The sequence below is a fragment of the Pavona decussata genome, unplaced genomic scaffold (genome assembly GCF_977016875.1).
Source record: "Pavona decussata unplaced genomic scaffold, jaPavDecu1.1 SCAFFOLD_189, whole genome shotgun sequence".
Classification (NCBI taxonomy): domain Eukaryota; kingdom Metazoa; phylum Cnidaria; class Anthozoa; order Scleractinia; family Agariciidae; genus Pavona; species Pavona decussata.
In genome coordinates, this window is record NW_028145598.1 from 510,970 (window position 1) to 519,591 (window position 8,622).

General features: G+C 38.4%; 1 long non-coding RNA gene across 2 annotated transcripts; it reads left to right on the top strand.

Moving 5' to 3' along the window:
- Positions 1 to 1,710: 1,710 nt before the first annotated feature.
- Positions 1,711 to 8,172, top strand: LOC146462405 (uncharacterized). Of its 2 annotated transcripts, none has more exons than XR_014857149.1 (5): positions 1,711 to 1,853; positions 3,396 to 3,491; positions 3,908 to 4,009; positions 4,126 to 5,901; positions 7,239 to 8,172. It is a non-coding gene; the product is annotated as an uncharacterized LOC146462405 (long non-coding RNA). The 2 variants fall into 2 exon arrangements; XR_014857150.1 differs by having other exon boundaries at positions 5,270 to 5,901.
- The last annotated feature ends 450 nt before the right edge of the window (positions 8,173 to 8,622 follow it).

An 8,622-nucleotide genomic window follows, 5' to 3' on the forward strand; every position in this document is an offset into this window, starting at 1 on the left:
GTTTGCCAGACTTTGACACTGCAGGACTTTAAACGGACAGTTTTAAAGATTTATGAAAGCATTTGAGCTGTAACTGATAGTGAATATCTCGTCTAAGTGTGAGTTCAAGAGTTGTATAGTTAACACTTGCCTGAGATCGTGGCGGTGTCGACTATCTTACGAGGAAAAAGGCTCCAATTTGGCGAGGACCTGTTAAGCCGATGACTGTACATGTGGGTAACTGATGTTCAATTAACAGTTAAATTACAATGTTAAACATTCCTAACTGGAGAACTCATTTGCTGTCCAAAGCTCCTTTTGCTTTCATGCTCTTAAGCCATTGAATTTGCTTTACCCTGACAGCTAATATATCAGTTGCGCAGTAACATTCACCGAATAGCTTAAAGGTAAAATAAAAAGAGATAAACACAGGTACAGTGTAGTCGGCCATTTTAAAACGGATTTAGCACTTTTTCATAGATAATAAATAAGTTCTAAAAACCCCGATTACAAAGAGAAAGACTTATAATTAACTACACTCATCTGAATTCACCGCCCATTATCTGTATTACCTTGCCATTTGGCAATTATCTTGATTAAAGATTTTTGGATGTTATATAAAACTAGAGTTGGTAGTCAACACAAAGAAATTATATTCGTTTAAGTGGACCTATAAAAGGATTATTTCTGTATATTTCTTACTGTTGTTTGTGTACTATTTTCTTTAGATAATATGCTGCTGTAGGTCGACTCAAAAAATATGTAGAAAATAGCTGAAGAGAATTGAGCGATGTGAAAATGTAAGTACTTTATAAATTACTTATTTATTCATTTATTTATTCACTGAATAAGTCCTACTCTTGAAAGAGCAGTACAGACTCAATTACAATAAAAAAAGATAATGAAAAAATCGCGAATACAGGTACCTATCTTTAAGGTAGAGTACTTTAATATCTGTTAATTTGGGTTGTTTGATCATTTTTCCCAAAGAAAATGTCTTCTTTGCCTAGCTCAGTTAACTTTTTGATTCCAGTAATTCACTAACATTCCTTAACCCATTCACTCCTGTGAATCCGGCCCCAGGCGTCTTCCCGGCTTTTGTGACATCATTATTTCGAATTATTTTTGACTACATCACCAATTCTAACAAACGTTACCGATTTTCATAATCAGCCGATGTAGTGGAATAAGATCTTGCGAACAATACCTAGATGAGAAGGATTGGATTGGATGGATTAGATCTGAATAACAAAAATGCAAAGAATTTTCCCTACAAAATTGGAAGAACAATTGAACTCCTCTTTTGAATGTTTGCTCCTTGTCAAAATTTACTCTTTCTTTTAGAACATTTACATATTTCCCGCGGATGAGAAAAAAACTGTGCGCATGCTAATTAGATTACCCATAAGTCCATCAGGTCACATCGTTCACACTTTGCAAGGGGACAGCGTTTTTCAATCGAGTGTAAAAGAGGCGAAAAATAACATTTAGGCCGCGACTTAGTCGGAAAGTTACTCGAAAAAGTGACATTTTCACGACTTCAGTTTACTTTATTGAGTTCGTTGCAGCTAATACAAAGAAAATTAAAATGATAACCAAACTGAACATTAATACTGCACGCGCGTAAACGTTTACCGTGATGACCTGGTTACCAAATTGTTCTGGCGGGAAAAAGGAGAACACCCGCTCGCGCTGCGAGCAGAAGACCGAGAACGAGTCAACGTTTCTACGAAGGTTTTATCGAGTCAAGGCAAAACAAAACGAAAACCATGGCGGAGAAAAGCGAATAAGACCAAATGGGTGCAAATGGTCTTTTGTGCAACGAAAAAGATATATTTGAAACGTTAGATGATGCAAAAAATCGATCTACATGGGTAAGTTTTTTACCTACCTGTGACAGTAACCCATTTAAGGTGATTCCATCGAAAGAACGTTTGTAATGAGAATTTTTTGAAAATCTCTACAGATGTTAAGTCCATCTAGTACATCAGAAAAATAAAATAAAAAGAGGGGGTCACCGTCCTTGTTTTCACCCTAGAGGGCTGTAGTATCTCACTATTTTCTAGGCATGTGATATATTATTGTGGCATATTAAAGGAGCTAGTCTTCAGCGAGAAGTGCTTACTACTTCCAGAAAGTTAGTACTGACAATGAAATACTAGCATTTTTCTTTTAACAGTACTGTAACTTTGTAGTAAAACGACATAAAGTGGCTAAATAAATTAATCCCATAGCATAACAGGGGACATTCGAGCGGTTGTACGCTTCCCGCGAAACGTCCAAAATTGATCGTAGTAGTGATTTCACAATAATTTTTCGAAATTGAATAATGAAAGATTATTGAAACTGGGATATAACTTAGAGAGTCGTATTTTCTTTAATTTCGTTGAATAAAAAATGGGGGTCACCGTGTTCGTTTAGAAGGAAAGGACCATTTATTTTCCTGCCGAGCTTAACCTCAAGGAAATCCCGCAATGTTGTGCGTGCGCGCGCTCGTGCGCGCGCTAAATGACGCGAAAAATTATGCGCAGCAAGGATGCGCAATGCAATTCAGTGGAATCACCTTAATTAAATTAATGAGTACTTTCTGTTGTTGCGGTATACCTGGCACATTTTGCTAAACTTTGCAGCCTAGGTTAATTTCTCTTGTATTAATGATCCGAATGCACGTTTTCTAGATGACCCGCTAAGATGCCAGCTAAAATAGAAATGAGTAAAATGAAACGGGGAACGGGACTAGGCAGATTTATCGAAAAATTTCGTTCATTCAAATTCCGAAAAATGAAGCCATTGTGATGTTTCAGCTTTTCTCATTCAGAAACTATCTCACAGGTTTGAATTGTGCAAAGCGCCCGAAACAAAATTTTGGAGAACAGCCCTTAATAATTAGAAAGACACGCTTATTTCTATACGCCAAAGTGCATCTCAGACTATTTGATTTAGGCCGCGAGAAGAAAAATCATGCCATTTGTCGCTTGAAAGTGTGCTTTAATTTTTTCCGGCGACCGAGCCTCTGGCAGTGAATTGGAGTTCCAAGTCTGTTTAAAGAGGGCTCTTAGTAACTATAACGTATTTTGGAGAAAGAAGCGGTGCACGGTGAACTGGAATGTGTACAACAATTGGATCTCAGGCCGGTTTCTTTATTAACTTACTGAGATGTATATTTCCCAAAAAGGCGGATCCTGGCTCAGATTTATCAAATCTTCAGGATCTCTGGGTAGGGAAACTGACTTAGCAACTAATTCTCGCGCACGGAAAAAGTAGTTGACTACGAGTTAGAAATTGTCTCACGAGTGCAGCTCAATTTTCAGGGATAGTTCTGAAAAGGCTGACGAGGGTGCGCATGCTGACGTGCTATTTTGAAACTGGGACTAAGTGATAAACTTTAATTTCTAATGTACTTCGTTTTTCCTTAGCTTTATAGAAATGCAGAACTAAACATCCAGTCAAAAAGAACAGAGGATTCCAGATTCAAATTATGTTGATAGACGTGTAGAAATGGATTCACAAAAGTAAGTTCTTTTGCCTTTCTTTCTTCTTTATTTGCTAGACTGTTTATTGTCAGTACGTCTTCATCCACAGTCTAAACCAGAGGTAAAGCTCCGATACAAATGCTTAAATTTCCATACTACGTCGTTAACTCAGTTGAGAATAGGCCGGGTCACTTGATACAGGCAGCTAACGCGTTAGAATGACCATCTGCATAATTAAGCAGGGGTCAAAATTTTTCGTCTACGATCATTTTTCTGTAGGGAAGGGGAAGCAGGTATCATCATCACAATAATAATAATAATCATCATCATCATCATCACCGTCATCGTCATTATCATCATCATCATCATCATCATCTTCACAATCGTAGCCGTCGTCATCACTATCTCTATCTTTATTCATATATACTTATTCATTTTCATTTTGCTTTTGGAAGGTACTCGAGTATTCCTGTGGGAGAAACGAACTTGTAATCCACAGCATAAGAGGAAACATCGGGAATCCAAATGGTTGATCTAGAAACCGGAATTCAAAACAGGTATCCTTTCTTATCTCAGGGCTGCTTTCAACAATCAAACCCGGGAAATTTAGACAACGCGCAAATTACAAATTACTCCCAAGATCTTAATTAACCAATATTTTGAATCTCTCCAGATAACTGATTTGACTTCCCGAAAGAGGCCTACTTTCTACCTCAGTAGCAAGTAAAAGGTATTAGCGCTAAAAAGCCACATTTTCAAGAGAACAACCCCACTGAAATTACCACATCAAAGACCTAAATATACTATTGATTTCCTTTCGATTTCTTTGTGGAGGAGGAAGCAACAACGGGTTGTGTTCTTAAAAAAAACCCGCCAGAGCTGGATCAAACAGAAAACTAGCGGAGCGAATGATCACACTTACCACGGCAGTGCCCAGTCCCTGCTTTCAAATCCAACAACGTAACTTTAAGGTTGTAACATCTCCTTCGACGGAACCAAACTTTGAACTATGAATAATAAGCATCTAATACGGAAAGGTGGCCAATAGTTGCCATTCACGTGACCCCAAGCTGGGTGGAGGGTTTCGCGCGCTCCACTTGGTGCTTGTCTTACTTTCGCGCTCCCGAGGCCCGTGTAGTCGTGGCAGTCAACCTATCCCGGTCTGCCGGGGAATGCACTCAACAGGCATTGCACACAGGTACAGTAGTCAACTCTGTTGAATACAGGCCGGGTTACATACCGGCAGCTAACTGTAACGTGATCTGTTAGGGTGACAGGCAATATACTGGGTCGCTGTGTGAAGTTCATGGCTGGTTCCAGAGGACCGTCTGTATTCAAGCGGGGGTCACTCGTAGTTTCAATTTTCTCGGATCATAAATTCCCAAATTTATTTTTAAATACAGTTTGAAGTTCCTGAGAAGGGGTTGTTGCTTTACAATAGTATATTAACTGATTAACTAGAAGAAAGACCCTCGCAGTTATTTAAGCTGAAAGAATGCCTGAAAAATATGCAGGCCTGAACGGGATTCGTACCCATGACCTCTGCGATGCCGGTGCAGTGCTCTACCAACTGAGCTATCAAGCCAACTGGGAGCTGGTCATATTGTGAGTTCGTAATATACCCGTGGAGGATGGATAAATGAATATGAAAACATGAAACATATTTTTGGAACTGTGGGTGAACGGAATGTATACTGGCTTGAACGGGATGTATACTGAAATAAGAAGTGATAATTACGGAAGAGGAGAGGGAATATTAAATGAATTCTATTGAACTACAGAAAAATGTCATGCAATTCTAACTTAGCTTGACTCAGAACCACGGAAATAAAACGTTAAACGATATTCACAGATAAAATGTGATGTACTGGTGAGTTTCGTGCATTATGCTGTAGAAGCTGTCCTCGATTGGGCTATCAAGCCCTATCGTTTACTAACAAACTCTGTGTTCAGATTGTAGAGTGATATTTAACGTTAACAAACAGGTAGGTGTCACTCTAGGTGTCTATGTGGACCGGAATAACTCAAATTCATTGTGGTAAGTGTCTACATCAATATTTTTGGGTTTTCTTTCCAAGTTCCGTGAGTGTGTTCGAATTAACATGGTTATATAATTATGAAATGCAAAGCATATTACCTCCAGAGCATGAGATTGGAATTAAGGAGAATTGGTCTTTTACGGGGAAAGAAGAGCGAAAAGTGAACTACAAAACTCTTGGAGTTCAAGGGAGATATGAACAGCATCCAGATTCCCTCCGGGGGCACATCCTGCAAAGCCAGGGCATTCGTCTAAGGATTATTGTGCCATCCTTGCTTCTCTGCAGGATCTCTAAGTAACGCAACGAGGGAGAGTACAGCCTAGAGGATGAAGTTTCTCTTCTGATGTGAACTGTCATGAAGCAGATAGAACGCAGCTGTCAATATCGGCTATTCCTTGGATACTTTGAAGGTTAGTTGGGGGTAGCGTACTTCCTGACGTATTTAACTTTATAACAGAATAAAGTAAAGTGCGCCGCTCCCACTGGTCAATTTAGCGTTTACTATTTGCCTATAGGTGCACGCTAGTGTAAGCGAGCACGCGCTCTGGTCGTTCTGCGTTTTTTTCTTTTTTTTCTTTAATTTATAATATTTTTTTTGCGAGAACATAATTCTGGTTTAGCGGCGGAGTCCTCCAACGTTTCGAACAAAATATTCATCCTGATTAGCAGTACAAAATATCCTACAATCGACCTTGTAGAAGGAATATTAAAATACTTATTGGCCAAAAATTGTTTTTCATCGATACCTATATAGCACAGGATTTGTCTAAAATACACATCAGTAACTGGACTAAAAACAAATTTTGTTTCTCTTTTTATATTATGTTATAAAACGAAGACGGATTAACGTGAGTATTGAGTTATGTTGATGATGGCCTGGGCGAACGTGCAAAAGAGGCATCCGTTTTAATTTTACATCATTTTGCTGGGAAATGGGACCGGACGTCAGCTTATGTAGGCGCCGATGGCTGCCTCTATCAGTCCATTTGGTGGTCCCACCCCTTTTTTATGATTTTGAAACAGGGTAAAGTGAATGAACGAACTATGGATGCCATTGGGATTTTGCCGTGCACTCAATTGCAAGAAGCAAGAGTCACTCTCGGCTACGCCTCCACAACTGTTACCCTTCTTTCGGGCTTAGAAACCTCCTGCCTGCATTCATATCTCAATAATGCACGCCGAGCCGTTCATCATTTGATAAATAAGGTGCGTGTGGCTATAAAAGGGAGTGGCTCTTATGTCGTTGGGTCTTTGAGAAGAGTAATATAGCAATTTTAGATAATAATAGCACTGGAATAAGACAGAGATTTCAGTGTGCCGGGTTTTTTTCTGACTTGGTGGAAGGTCTAAAGTAGTTTCATTTTTTTTCTAAAGTAGTTTCATAGTTTGGGCAAAACAATACTCACTCCTTGTGCCCGAGTAAACCATGTTTGTTTGTCAGATGGTTGACTGGTTTGTTTATGTTAGATATACGACCATGGAGTAGAGAATCAAAAAGTCAACCACTTGAATATTAACTAAAGAAGCTATACTTTACACTCTATACCGGGTTCAATAATCTCTAATGGTGATATAGCTAGAGTTGGGAAGCCGGGAGAACGAATACTCTTTAAGTCTTGATCGTCGTATGCTGACGTAATCCAAGCTTAAGTTAAATATCAGCGCCTGCATCAATGTATTTTGATATTATCAACTAACATTTGTTATCAGGTTTAATAAATTACGTTTTTGTTTCTTTTTTTATTAGGGCGTTTTCTCTGGTTGAAAAGCCTCAGGACGTTTTTAAGTTGGAGTTTAATAGAGTGAAATAAATTGATCAGCAAGATTATCCAGGCCTTCACCCTGAACATTGGTTAAGCATCAGCACCCAGTTTCTTTAAAAAATCTCAGGAATAACATGGAGAAGTCAACTTTGATATTTGAGTATCACATTCTCCTCACTCCCAAATAACAATGCGTGCATGAAGACTGCGGAGGAGCATGTCTCAATTGATACCATATCTAAGTAGGGATTGCGACTGCCATGACTATTTTGGAGGTGTTTGGCCATAGCAAAAGTGAGTAAAAATCGATGAAGGGATTTTTCAGTTCTACTTTGAAAATGAAACAAATCTAGTTACTTAAGTTTATGATACAGTAGATTTATAGATGAAACTTTCGGTTCTAAATAACGCCACGTAAGTGGCCTGAGAATAGTTTCTGCCTAGATCATTCGGTGAACCGAGAATTCACGGACGAATTCGTGTCAAAATTTCATATAGCCTGTGCCAGGCTCCAGGTGTGCCACGGGAGAGGCGAAGAAGCGCCCGCTCCTTCCCGTCTCTCGCGGTACACCGAGAGCCTGGAACAGGCTAAATTTCATACGTGTACTAGGCGTAATTTCTGGGGCCCAATTTTCCTTTATCTTATTGACGTAATGTAGGATTTAAAGTTAACCCAGGTTTTATAATAGTTTAGTGTATCTATATGCGTTCGTTTTCACCACTAAATTCATCAGGTCTTAAGCTGCCAAGAGGTTACGATTGAGATGATTCACAGCAAAATATGAAGGGCAGGAAAACGTTTACAGGAATCCTCGTTATTAAAGCTTTATTGAATTTTAAAGGATTTAAAATTAAATAAACGCCAAACTAACACTAAAAATGAAAAGTAAAATTATAAAAACAATAATTTAAAACCTAAAATTTATCCCATTCCAGACAGTCCTTTTCAGGACTACTCTTATACCGGATGGTCATAATTTAGCTACTCATTAGAATTTATTAACGAGGAATCCCGTAAAATAAGACCTAAAAAGGTTGTCCTGCGTATTGCTGATTTGGCCAACTAGTTAAATACTGTATCAGTTTAAAAGGAAAACAGAAACCTTGGTTAACTTGAAAACTATAGCAAAAGTGCTGAACGATTCTCAAAGAATCAGTCAATTCGTAAAGGAGTCGATTTTTATGATTATGCTTCAAAGTTTATTGACTTTTGTTACTCGAGATAAATTATCTAGAGATATACAGCTAGAAACTGAATTATGCACTTTTTGACTTTCATGAAATTATTCACAGTAACGTAGATGTGTAACATATTCAGTTAAAGAGAATGATTGCAAATTAAATAAAATGTTTTTGTCCACCTCGACT